At 44.5% G+C, this 13846-nt stretch overlaps 1 pseudogene; it reads left to right on the forward strand.

Annotated features, from left to right (window-relative positions):
* Nucleotides 1–1633: 1633 nt before the first annotated feature.
* Nucleotides 1634–1749, forward strand: LOC120687099 (annotated as a pseudogene).
* Nucleotides 1750–13846: the final 12097 nt, after the last annotated feature.

Here is a 13846-nt window from a genome sequence, read left to right on the forward strand (position 1 = left end):
AAGCTAGAATTTTGTCAGAATGCCTTTCGGTACATTAGAACCATGGTGAACTAAATTTTGTTCTATCCTTGAAAAGGATAAGCTATTTAAGTAGCTAGATATACTCACAGCATTAAGTTGCGCATGGGGTTGATAGTAGTGCAAAACAACAACATAATCTACTTTGAGAGAATTATTTTCTTAGCCCTAAAAAAAGGTGTGCTTAGTTTCTTGGCCCTTTTTCCCTTGAACTTGGCTACTTGGCCTCCAAAACTAGTTTTGTTTAATTTTTTAGCCGTTCCGTCACATACAGTTAGGTCTGTTATCATATTCAAACACATCAATTTAGATTTTCAACCACAAAAATGATAACATACAGGAATTTTCATAAAGTTTTGGTATTTTTTTCCGCTAGTAGAATAATGTCAAGGGCACCGGCGTCTAGGGTAGCAGGGCCACAACTACGTAGTTCTTAGCCGCCGTTGGTAGAGGTGCCGGTGTTCTCCCCTGATCGCCCAATGGTGAAGGATGTGAGATTGAGAGAGATAGAGATAGGAGGTTGGATAATACTTTGCTTTGTTAGTTTGGATGTAATCATTGCTGAAAGAATTAAATATCAAGCTGGATCAGCCACCCATACTTTGGTGTGATAACTTGGGAGCAACTTATTGGCAGCAAATCCTGTTTTCCATGCACGAGCCAAGCACATTGAAATTGACTTTCATTTTGTCAGAGAAAGAGTTGTAAACAAACAGCTACAAGTGTGACTAGTGCCATCTAATGATCAACTAGCGGATGGTTTCACAAAAGCTTTACTGGCTGGTAAGCTTGAAGACTTCAAGGGCAATCTAAATCTCAAAAGGAAGAGAAGTTTAGATTGTGGGAGGCTGTTAGAAGAAGTCGATGTATGTAACTCTAGAATATCTTTCTAGAATCAATCTAGCATCCTGTACTAAGGGGACTCGGATATAGTTTGAATATAGTTAGAGATAGATTTGCTACTTGGAGTTTAAGTTTGTAACCGAGTCCTACATGAGTACGTGGACTGCTACTTGTAATTGCTTTGGCTTCTTGTCCTATATAAACATGCAACCGTGACATGCCAAGATAGGCAATCACGTTACCTAAAATCTTCCATGGTAATCAGAGCTACTCTTCCATAGACATCCACATATCTTCCATGGCGTCGTCATCTTCCTCGCCAATGCAGCTCGGAGTTGTCTTGGAAAAGCTCACCCGAGAAAACTATCTTATATGGAAAGCTCAATTCCTCCCTGCTGTCCGTGGAGCCCAGTACATGGGGATCCTTGATGGATCTACCTCCCAGCCACCCAAAACAATTGAGGTGACAAAGGCGGACAAGACAACAGAAACCGTGAACAATCCAGAGTTCGACTCATGGATTGCAAAGGATCAACAATTGTTGAGCTATCTGCTGAATTCTCTGACGAAAGAGGCATTGGCACTAGTTGCAACGGTGACCACATCGGCAGAAGCATGGAAGGCATTGGAGGAGATGTTCTCTGCACACTCCAAGGCACGGGTTGCAAACCTGCGCATGAAGCTAGCTTCTCTCAAGAAGGGAAGCATGTCCTCCTCCATCTACTACAACAAGATGTGTTCGTTTCGAGATGAACTTGCCACAGTTGGTAAGGTCATAGATGATGATGAGATGATTCAATATATTCTGGCTAGCCTTGATTTTGAGTACAATGCTTTTGTTACTTCTACTCTTGGGCGGGTTGGATCAATCTCTCTGAGCAATCTATACTCCCAACTGTTGGCATATGATATGCGCCTGGAGATGTACCAGGAAGGAGGCCAGTATCAATCCTCGGCTAATTCAGCTACCCGAGGACGCAATGGAGGTGGCTGTGGCCGAGGCGGTAGATGCCGAGGCCGTGGTGGAGGACAAAACCGCAGCAACAATGCAAACTCTAGCCCTGCTGGAAGTTCCAAGCCAAAGGGTCCCAAGTGCCAGATTTGCAAGAAGTATGGCCATGAAGCACCAAGATGTTGGTACCGGTATGATGATGATGAAGAAGAAGATCAACAGAACCACAAGGTTGCTGGTGCGGCTACTTCTGGGAATGGCCATGATACAAACTGGTACATTGATAGCGCGGCATTCGATCATGTCACTGGAGAACTTGAAAAGCTGACTGTCCATGACAAATACAATGGACGTGATCAAGTTCATGCTGCAAATGGCTCAGGTATGGGAATTAGTAATATTGGTCATTCAATTCTACATACCCCTAGTAAGGATTTACATCTTAAAAAAACATTCTTCATGTCCCAAAAGCAAACAAAAGTCTCGTTTCTGTTCACAAATTAGCTCGGGACAACCATGCTTTTGTGGAGTTTCACCCTGACTTTTTTCTTATCAAGGATCAACAAACGAAGGAAGTCCTTCATCAAGGTAGAAGCCGTGACGGTTTATATCCCCTAAGAACCAGTTCTTCTCGTGGAGATCCAAGTAGACAAGCTTGTTATGTTAATAAAACATCTACATCAAGATGGCATAGTAGGCTAGGACATCCTGCCCTTCCTATTGTTGATCGAGTTCTTAGCTTGAACAATTTATCTTTCTTTAGTGATAAGAGTCGTGAGTCAGTGTGTGATGCTTGTCAAATGGCTAAGAGCCATCAACTTCCTTATTCAAAATCAAATAAAGTGTCAAGCTCTCCTCTTGAGTTAATCTATTCAGATGTTTGGGGACCGGCTCCTATCTCTTTTGGAAGATATACTTACTATGTTAGTTTCATTGATGATTATAGTAAGTATACTTGGATCTATCTTCTTAAAAAGAAGTCTGATGTTTTCTCTGTGTTCCAAGACTTTCAGCGCCTTGTTGAAAGAAAATTTAACAAGAAAATTCTCTCCATACAGTCCGATTGGGGAGGAGAATATGAGAAACTAAATTCCTTTTTTCAACGAGTAGGAATCACCCATAGGGTCTCTTGCCCACATGCTCACCAACAAAACGGTGCTGCTGAGCGCAAACACCGTCACATTGTGGATGTCGGGCTTGCTCTTCTTGCAAATGCTTCTATGCCTTTAAAATATTGGAATCAAGCCTTTCTCACTGCCACAATGTATATGCTGAGTTAAGTAAATGCAATACTAAATATTCTGCTGTAGAAAAATTCTGATATTTTTACTGAAGCATGTTCATGCTTAGGAAAGGCTCTAGTAAAATGTTGAGACCCAAAAACACTATGAAACTCTCTATATAATTAGATCTTGATAAATGTAGATTTAGTTTGGATAAATTTTTGCTTCTAGATTTTGCATAGGAAAATTATGAAACATTTACTGTATGCTCACAAACATATCTGGAACAACCAGTAAAATTTTGAGAACCAATACTTGCATGGTTAGTTCTGTATAAATAGATCTTTATTCTAGCAGTGGCTGTGTAATTCATTTTTCATGTTTAATTGACTGCACCAAATGAGCTGAAATTTGTTCAGTAAACACTTTGTTCAGAGAACTACCTTTTGTAAAAATTTCAACATCAGAAACTATGTATAACTTCAGTTATGAACATTACATTGTTTCTCTAATATTAATTAGGACAAGTACATTTTCTGCACATTGATAAAATGGAAAAACAGCAAACCCTTGCTTTATGAGCTAAGTACGAAAAATTACTACTCTATAAACGATTACCCAAGAATATGTAAATAAGAAACTTTTTAACCAAAAATTGTGTTTTATTGGATTACAAACTTATAGCGAAATATCTAAAGTTAATGGACTCTAAACACAACTCATGAACATGCATTTGCATATAGATGCAGGTATTCTCGTCGGCGGAATGAATGAATTGCTGCCGGAGTCCAAGAAGGATTATTCTGAAACTCAAGCCAATCTAATTGATTTGCTAACTGAATTTGCTGAAGACCCGAACCAATGTTCGGAAGAGCCCAAGGCTACTTTTGAACAGTGCCCAAGAAGGCAAGCCCCGGTGCATGATCCCATTATTTTCGCGTTATTTACATCTAACTATTCATATAGGTTGTAATAATTTTATTTACGCATTTATGTATTCTTAGGTGTTGTTCAAAACCATAGATGCATGTCCCCTAGGTACCTATGTTTGTTATCCGGATCTTTTTCTCGACTAGTTGCCCCGCTAACTAGGTACGGTAGAAGACGAGAGGTTTCCTGCCTTTCGCGAGATTATAGGAGTTGACTAACTTCAATTCATGCCGAAATATAAGGACAACGGGCGGAGTTATGTAGTTGTGATACCCCGCTAGTGTAGTCGAAAATGGTTAAGGTCGCGGTGTGTGGCTCATTTCGTTAAGCATTTGAAAGTACTAGCCACATGCAGAGAAATATGGTAATCGGTAAGCTTAAGTACCTGATTGGACCAGCGAGTGGAATGACCATTCACCCTCTTGGTAGAAGTAGGTTTTATTTTTTTCCGGACATACGGGTGCAGAGTGGTCGGACTCTGTAGTCGGGGAGGGTGACCCGGATCCACGGACTGGAAAGAAAGGGGAACAGTAGCGTGGGCGGGAGCGAAGTCGATCCCATGCGTGTGCATTAGGTTTCCCTGGCCAGGTTGAAATTCGATTCAGAATCGTCCGCCTCTCCCCGCATGAGATTGCTTAATGTTTTCGGTCACATAGAGTAACAAGTGCAACTTGATGATGATAATACTTCTGTATGGTTAAATGATTGCTCTACCATGTTTGTATAGAGTTAGATGCAAACTTAGATCGGTTAATTCAACTAGAATATGGTAAAGTTAAAATCTGAAAATAAGGATCAGCTCTTAGTGGCGTTTTTGGCAAAACAAACCCCACCAACCAAAAAGCCTTGCATGTCTAGTTATCGGACTATGTTATATCCGGTGACGGGTAAGTCTTACAGAGTATTAGTATACTCAGCCTTGCTTGTGGCACTGTTTTCAGGTACTAACTTCGAAGATCTGACTGCGAGTCTTACTTGGCCGTGTACCTTGCCTCCGAGCTGGTCTGTTGAGTGGGATAGCCCTTCAGCTAGTGCTGACCACCCTCCCACTGAGTGACGCTTTTCGTATGGGCTTTATCGATGCGTCACACTTTTCGCTAGTAGTCGTTTACTCCTTCCGCTGCAATAATAAGAAATGAATAATTTGTGTAGTTCGGACTTCTGTAGTACTTTGCTACTCTGAACATGGTTTGTAATAAAATTCCTTTCCGCTGCAAACTCTGAGATGTATGAGATGATCTGTGTTGTAATCTCTGGGCTCACCTTCGTGTGAGTGTTGTCTGTGCGATCCTGGAATAGCGTGGCTTTTATCGAGGCTTTACTCGAGGAACTACCGGTGAGTGCCAATTTGGGTCAGAGTTGCTTAGCAACAAAGATCAGTGCACCCGGGCCCAGTAGTTTTGGGTGGTTCCGCCACAGTAATCCGCCACAGTAATCAACTCAAGGTATCATCAGATCGCCCTAAAAGAAGAAGACCAAATCAAGACGGCCTTCATCACCCCTTATGGGGCATACGCCTACAAGACCATGTCCTTCGGGTTGAAGAACGCTGGCGCTACTTACCTGCGCGCGATACAGCTGTGCTTCTCCGACCAGCTACATCGCAATGTTGAAGATTATGTTGACGACGTCGTCGTCAAAATGAAGACCCAGGATCAATTCATTACTGACCTGGAAGAGTTCTTCAATAGCCTCCAAAAATTCCGCTAGAAGCTCAACCCAACCAAGTGCGTCTTTGATGTACCCTCTGGAAAACTACTCGGATTTATCGTCAGCAACCGAGGAATCGAAGCTAACCTAGAGAAGATCAATGCCATCATGGCCATGGACGCCCTAGCTACCATCAAGGACGTCCAGAAGCTTACAGGCTGCATGGCAGCTTTGAATCGATTCTTGTCCATGCTTGGTGAATGGGGATCACCCTTCTTCAAACTCCTAAAGCGACAAGATAAATTTGAGTGGACTACAGAAGCCGCGGAAGCACTCGAGAACCTCAAGCAACATCTCCAGTCATCGCCGATTCAAACAGCTCCACTACCCGGTGTGGAATTACTCCTCTACATCACTGCGACTACCCATGTAGTCAGTACGGCGATAGTAGTCGAACGCCCGGAGGAAGGCCACGCTTATGGTGTTCAGAGACTAGTCTACTTCATCAGCGAAGTACTCTCTGAATCAAAGGTTAGATACCCATCATTCAGAAACTTCTGTATGGAATTCTAATCACCTCCAGGAAGCTCCGGCATTACTTCGACGAATACAAGATCTCAATCATAACTGACTTCCCATTGGGGGATATACTCCACAATCGGGATGCCACTGGACGAATCTCAAAGTGGGCAGTTGAACTGGGAGCTTTGGAAATCAACTTCAAGCCAAGAACCGCAATCAAGTCATAGGCACTAGTCGACTTCTTGGCTGAATGGCAGGAAAATCAAATTCCAGCACCCCAGAATATTCCAGAGCATTGGGTGATGTACTTCGATAGTTCACTCAAGATCGATGGAGGTGGCGCAGGAGTTTTGTTCATCTCCCCCAAGGGAGAACAATTAAAGTATGTGTTCCAAATCTTGTTCAAGGTCTCCAACAATGAAGCTGAATATGAGGCATTGCTACACGGCCTCTGACTATCAGTATCTCTCGGCATCAAGCGACTACTTGTCTACGGCGATTCTCTTCTCGTCGTTCAACAAGTCAATAAAGAATGGGACATCAACAAGGATACAATGGACGCATACGTTGTAGAAATCAGAAAGCTCGAAAATAAGTTCTCAGGATTGGAAATCCACCTTGTCGATCGCAACAACAACGTGGGAGCTGTTGTCCTCTCCAAACTTGGGTCCACTCGAGCAGCTGTTCCACCAGGAGTTTCTGTCCATGAACTTCACCATCCATCACTCAAGGAACAAAGCCAACAAGCCACTGACACAGAGGCCCCGGCCATAGTCAGAGAAGTGCTGATGATTGATGAAGATTGGCGAACTCAGTTTAATGATTTCATCAAGGAATTCAAGCTTCCACCACATGTTGATCCTAAAAGTACTAAAGCTGCCCGCATAACCAGGCGCAGCAAGGGTTTCGTCCTCGTCGGCGACAACCTATACAAGCGCTCTGCTTCAGGCATCCTCATGAAGTGTGTTACCCTTGAAGAAGGCAAAGATATCCTCTGAGAAATACACGAAGGAGCAATCATGCTGCATCAAGGACACTAGTTGGCAAGGCATATAGGTCTGGATTCTTTTGGCCAACAGCTGTTTCGGACGCAGAAGACTTGGTCAGATGGTGCCCTGGCTGCCAATTCTTTGCCAAGAAGACTCATATCCCAGCACACAACCTGATAACAATCCCTCCAACATGGTCATTCGCCTATGGGAGTTTGGACATGATCGGACCATTAACCGTCGCTCCAGGAGGATTCAATCATGTGCTGGTAGCAGTCGACAAGTTCACCAAGTGGATTGAGTACAAGCCTATTGTCAAGATCTCATCAGATAGAGCAGTGGACTTCATCTCCGACATTATCCATCGGTTTGGTTTTCCTCACACCATTATTACAGATCTTGGCTCCAACTTCATGTCACAATCATTTCGGGATTTCTGTGACAACTCCTGCATCGAGGTAAAATATGCTTTCGTGGCTCATCCTCAGGCAAACGGTCAAGTTGAGCGCATCAATGGTTTAGTACTCGATGGCTTGAAGAAAAGACTCTACGACGCCAACACCAAGAAAGGTGGCAAGTGGATTCAAGAACTACCTCATGTAGTCTAGGGGCTGCCAACCCAGCCTAGCAAAGCAACTGGACAATCTCCTTTCTTCCTTACCTATGGGTCAGAGGCTATACTACCCGCGGATATCATGTGGAGATCCCCAAGAGTAGAAGCCTATCAAGATGGAGAAGCAGATGAAGCTCGACAACTAGAGCTAGATTCAGTCAAAGAGGCCAGAGTCAATGCCTTAACTCAATCGGCTAGATATCTTCAAGGAGTCAGATGCTATCATGACCGCAACGTCCAGCAAAGATCCTTCAACATTGGAGATCTAGTACTTCGCCGGATTCAGGATGAAACAGGACTGTACAAGTTAAATTTCAGATGGGAAGGTCCCTTCATTGTAACTAAGGTTACAAGACCAGGTTCATACAGAATCACTGATGTAGATGGCAATGAGGTACCGAATTCCTAGAACATTGAGCACTTGCGCAAGTTTTTATCCTTGATCCAAGCAGACTAGTGGTGTCAGTTGATTTTCTTTAATAAGGTGAGGATTTTTATCGACATATCGACTACATTAAAGGCAATCTTATAGCATCACAAGTCCGGGATAAGCTTACATAGTTTTCCATCAGAACAACTACACAAGCTGCATCCTTTCCCTTAAAGGGCACAACCTACTCGCCTAGCTCGAGAAGGTGAATGGATACCTTTACTAGTTGTCCATCTTGGATAACTCGATGGAGTTTATCCTAACAGGTCAAGTATGTTATGGATACTACTACATTTTGTCCATCTTGGGCAACCCGACGGGGTTCGCCCTAACAGGTCAATCTTAGTAGCTACTCCAGTCTACAAGTTAGACACCTTACTCGCCTCGCTCGAGTAAGTTTTGGATATCTTTCTGGCATTTACGTCTTGGACAACCCGACGGAGTTCGTACCTAACAGTTTTGCCTTAAGGATTACTCCAGTCCTTGATTAAAGGACACCATACTCACTTTGCTCGAGTAAGCTTTGGATATCCCTATGACATTTATGTCTTGGGAAGCCTGACAGGGTTCATACCTAATAGTTCTGTCTTACGGATTACTCCAGTCCTTGGTAAGGACACACTACTCGCCTGATCGAGTAGTTCATGGGAATCTTTACGAGTTTTTTTCTATTTGGATAGTCCAAACGGGACTCATCCTAACTGATTAACTTTAAAGATTACTCCATGCGGGTATTCTACTCGACTGATCGACTAGTTCATACTTATCCTACGGTATCAGATTATGCTTTTGAAGACACACCAACAAGATACAAGCTATGAACAACAACAAAAGCTCACTGAAGATTATAAGAGTTGTAACAAGCAGTCTATTCTGCCATGTTCTTCAGAATTTCCTCCGCAATCACTTCTGATTCCTTACAATACTCTCGGAATTTCTCATCAGAGCAAATGGGAGCTATTCCTTTAGCTATTGGAGCTAAATTAAACTGAGGCAAGTATGACTTGACAACTCCTATCATGTGGGTTAGATAATTCTTGGAAGTAGCCATCATAACGTCAAAAATTTTCTGGGGAGCTTCTTCCAAACGCTCCACCAAGAACTTGCTACTCGATGACTCTTCTTCAGTATCAACCACATCCACAAGAGCCATCTCTAGATGATGCTGCTGACTGGCTTCATAAAGTTTGTTCCGAGCAGCAAGAGCTTCATCCAGACGTTTGGCAATCATGATCTTTTGCTCCTCTAAGATCTTCCGATTGTCTACAGTATTATATAAAGCATGAGACTTCAAGAAAGATCGATTGGCTACATCCTGAGACATACAAGGCGATTCTGGTCAGACATCAACAACTACTTGACAAAGACAAGTAATGGCAGAAGATTCACCTTGGTGAATTTAAAGCTCCATTGCATACAATCTGCAAGTTTCTTTATATTGTCTAGAGACAACAGTGGATCATCAAATAGTTCTTTTCCTAGCTCTTCTTGGCCTGATTGAGGCATAGACTAGAATGGTACCAGTCGAACGGAAGGACCTTTTGAACCTTCTACTCCACTACTCCCAGATCCACCAGCTTTGGAAGCTCCTTCAGCAGCTGCGAGAGTAACAGATGTTTCATGGCTTGGTTCGCTCGTTTTCTCAGCTGCGTCTGCACTTGGGAAACTGGTAGTCGGGGTCTCGATCAACCCAATTACAGGGGAATCGGGGGCTGATCAACTAGTTTCTTCCGAGCCACTCAACAACCAGTTACGTAAGTCTTGGATTTGATCTTTTTCATGCGCAGAAAGATGTTGGACCCTAGCCAAGCAAGATTCTGAATAAGAAAGCTGAGACAAATGGGATACAATCAACAAAATATTATATACTTACTTGCCGGCATCGAGACGAGGAACTTTCCTCTGCAATATTGATCCTTGAGCCACCTTCCGTTTCTTGCTGTCGTCAGAATCAACATTTGCAGAAGTCGGAGGCATACAATACCAGGATTTATAATTCTTTTGCAGAAAGAAGCCAATACTTAGTCAGAAGATCAAAACTGGTTAACTACAAGTACTCGACGTGGTATCTAAAGCACGTACCCAGGCATTCTCGGGAGGATTTTGTGCCGAGAAGAGTGTTGGAAGCATCAAAGACTTGTCGAAGTTATCGAGTACTTTGCAGCATCTCTTTATTACTTCAGACTGTGCCAATGGTTCGGAGGACATCCTAGTGGGATCCTGTGTACCTTCATATCTAAAGGCAGGATGCTTTCACAGCTGGAGAGGCTGCGTCCAGCGACTGATAAATGAGAAGGCCACATGATCTCCAGTGACTCCTTTTTTCTTAATAATGGCAATCGCACGAAGAATGGCTTCAACTTGCTTGCCACCAGGTCCTCTACTTGACCAGCTCTCCTGGACTTGGGGGGCACTAGCAGTCCTTTCTGGAAGAGGGGATTCAAAGTTCCCAACATGGAACCAGAATTTCTTCCACTCAGCTCCTTGACCTCATGGATCATAAGCCAAGTACTCGCCTCGGTTCTCAGGGCGGAGTACCAATTCACATCCCCCGACGATGGCGGGATTGGCGGCATTGGGGATTGGAACAAGAAAGAAGAAATGTTGGAAAAGATGGAAATGGGGGAGAAGTCCAAGGAATTCCTCACAAAAATGAGTGAAAATTGAAAGATGCAAGATGGACTGGGGAGTGAGATGGTGTAACTGAATTCCCCAAAACTGAAGAAGTCTATAGAAAAATTCTGACACGGGAAGAGTGAGACCACGTTCTACAAAATCGCGAAACATAATGGTCTCAAGGGTACCTTCCATGGGGTAATCTTCTCCTTCACCAGCGCGCCATTGGCTCACACCCTGCTCTTGGAGGAGACCCATATTTTCCAACTCCCGGACCAATGATTCAGACATCTTACTTTTATGCCAACCTGTGGACATATTGGCGATAGTTCCCTCATCAACTTTGGATTTGTTCTTCTTGGGAGCCATCTCAAAGTCACGAGTTTTGGCTCGGGGGCTACGAGAGGGGCTTTTGGATTTTGACTGAGAAGAGACAAATGTGAAATCTGAGTTTGACGGCGGCCAGGAGTTCAAGAGGTGAAACCCTTGGAAGTTTTTAACCGGCTTTATACGGTCTTCAGGGGTAATTTTGTGAATATTTGGGATGCCAACGGATTCTCTCCTTCTTAGGGAAGTTTTTAGTTGTTGCCACAAGCTTACATTGATTCTTAAATCTAAATGGAGGGATTTAAATTCAAGACTCGGGGGCTGCGGAATATATGTATCAGAGATTTATTTTCAAATTTTTAGAAAAATAAATAAGAAGAAAAAGACTGAAGTGACCCTCACCCTGATTCTACGATTCAACCTAAGGCTCGGGGGCTACTTCATATGGAGCGCGAGTACTTCGCGCACTATATATGATCAAGATTTCGGGGCTTGAGCACCTCACAGCCTCGAAGCAAACGGAAGCACTTGAAGGACTACTCGACGTATCTGAAGGAAGAGTCAGAAGCAACCAGAAGGATATTCTGACTACTCGAAGGACTCAAAGACGCCCAGCCAAGTACTCGATGCCTGCAGGACTCGGCTACGAAGAGCTCACGGGCTTGTCAGACCCGGGGCAGTGGGACTGCTTACAGACATAGAATGTTCTAGAATAAGGGATAGCTCATGGATGTACCTTACCTCTTTTGTAACTACCCGATTAGGCGTAGAACTAGCTGCAATACAAGAAAACTATCCGATCGTGTTGTAGAAGGACTCCAACTGTACTCAGCTAGGACTTTCCATGTAATCCTGTCCCCCCGGATATATAAGGGCGGACAGGGACCCCCTCGAAACACATCTACACCTAAGGCAATACAAACCACCACACATGACGTAGGGTATTATGCAACTCGCGGCCCGAACTTGTCTAAATCTTTTGTGTTCCTTGCACCATTGAGTTCCAGAGCCGTCGATCCCTACCTACAAACCCTACTGCTAAGGGTATCCCTGAGTAAGCTTGGTGGTAAACATCGACAGACACCGTGCTCCTCATCGTACTGGCGACGTCGCTCGTGTTCGGCGGCATCGCGTTTGCGATGGCTGTTGTTGATGCGTGGGAGTAGATCTTGTTGGTTGAGTCAAAGACAAAGATCGTTCTGGTTGACCTCCTCTTCATCATCGGCGTGGGGTCGTGTCGAGTGATAACTCGACTGGGCGCAGTAGGCTGAGTTGTCCTTGCACAGCTGCTGGGCTTGCGTGGCAGCCACGTGCAGGCGAGCGCGAGCCTTGATGATCTCGGGGTTCTCCTGGAGGCCCTCGAGCACCTGGAACACCGCGGCGAGGTTGGCCGATGGCGTGGCAAAGACGTCTTGGCCGTTGTAGTCGAGGACGAAGTCAGCATCAAGGTTGTGTGGCCGGATCGGTGAACGCCAGTTCCTAGGGTTGTGGTGAAGTCAGCACGGATCTTGTTGCGGTGAAGTCGGCACGGATCTCGTTGCAGTGAAGTCGGTTCTCCCTGTCTTCGTTGTCCACGTTGGGGCGAGTGTCAGAGTCGTCAAAGATGATGAAGATCCGGCGATGCTCCATCACCGATGAGCGGTTGGCTGGGAGGGTGAATGAAGCATCTTGGAAGCCGAGTTCCGCTTCCAGAGCCGAGTCAGATCGGATCTGACCCAGGGTGGCGTGGTCGAAGAGTCGCACTCGGATCTGATCCAAGTACGTTGTCGCGGCATTGCAGAGTCCGAAGGGGACCTAATCCGGATCGTTGCGGTGTTGGAGTGCGACCTCGCCGAGCCTGATGCACTCGGCGATGGATCTGCCAACTCGATCTATTTGGGAGATAAGATTGTTAGCAGATCTGGGAGGGCGATGAGTCGCTCTGGAAGGGATGGCCATCACGTAGTCCGCCTCGGGTTCGGGAAGGGATGACGTGTAACACCCGGTTTATAAAAGAACATAAACCGAGCAATCATATATGTGCCAGGATCAAGTCACACGTATATACAACAGAATGAACAGTATATCATAGCACATATCACGTAAAAAGACATAATAAAGCGATTACGAATGTTATTTATTACAATAATGACAAAAATGTCTGATACAGCGGAAGCAAAGTACAAAATACGAAAAAGCTCTCTGAAGCTGAAGCAGGGCGCCACAGGGACGTCGACTGGGAGACGAACACCTAGAAGTCCTCGTAGTCCTGGTAGCGCTGGACGAACTCCCTCGTGTCGGCAGGAACTGAGCAGCAGTAGCGTATCCAAGAGGAAAAAGTAGAGAAGAGGCAAGGGTGAGTACACAACTTGTACTCAACAAGTATAACACAAACTATGAGGCTCTAGGCTGGCTGACTCAACTGCATTAGCTTTTAATCTTGGCAAAATTTTATTAGAACTATTTACTACAAGTTGATGAATTACCATTAACCCAGTTACATAGTAATTAATCAAGATTAAACATGTTACTACTGAGAACCAAACCAAAACCAAGCCACCAAGGTAACCCCGAGAAGCACCTCCCTCGTCGGAAGGAGATAACTCCACTAATCAAAAGGAGGATCCGGGCCGCTCATAACCGTGAGCACGGCTAGTATACCAGTTTTACACTCTGCAGAGGTTGCACATCTTTACCCACAAGTCGTGAGCTACGCCAGTTGTTCATCACACTTCCTTAGGTGAGACGGCCAGC

This window comes from Panicum virgatum, chromosome 8N (assembly GCF_016808335.1).
Source record: "Panicum virgatum strain AP13 chromosome 8N, P.virgatum_v5, whole genome shotgun sequence".
Lineage (NCBI taxonomy): Eukaryota > Viridiplantae > Streptophyta > Magnoliopsida > Poales > Poaceae > Panicum > Panicum virgatum.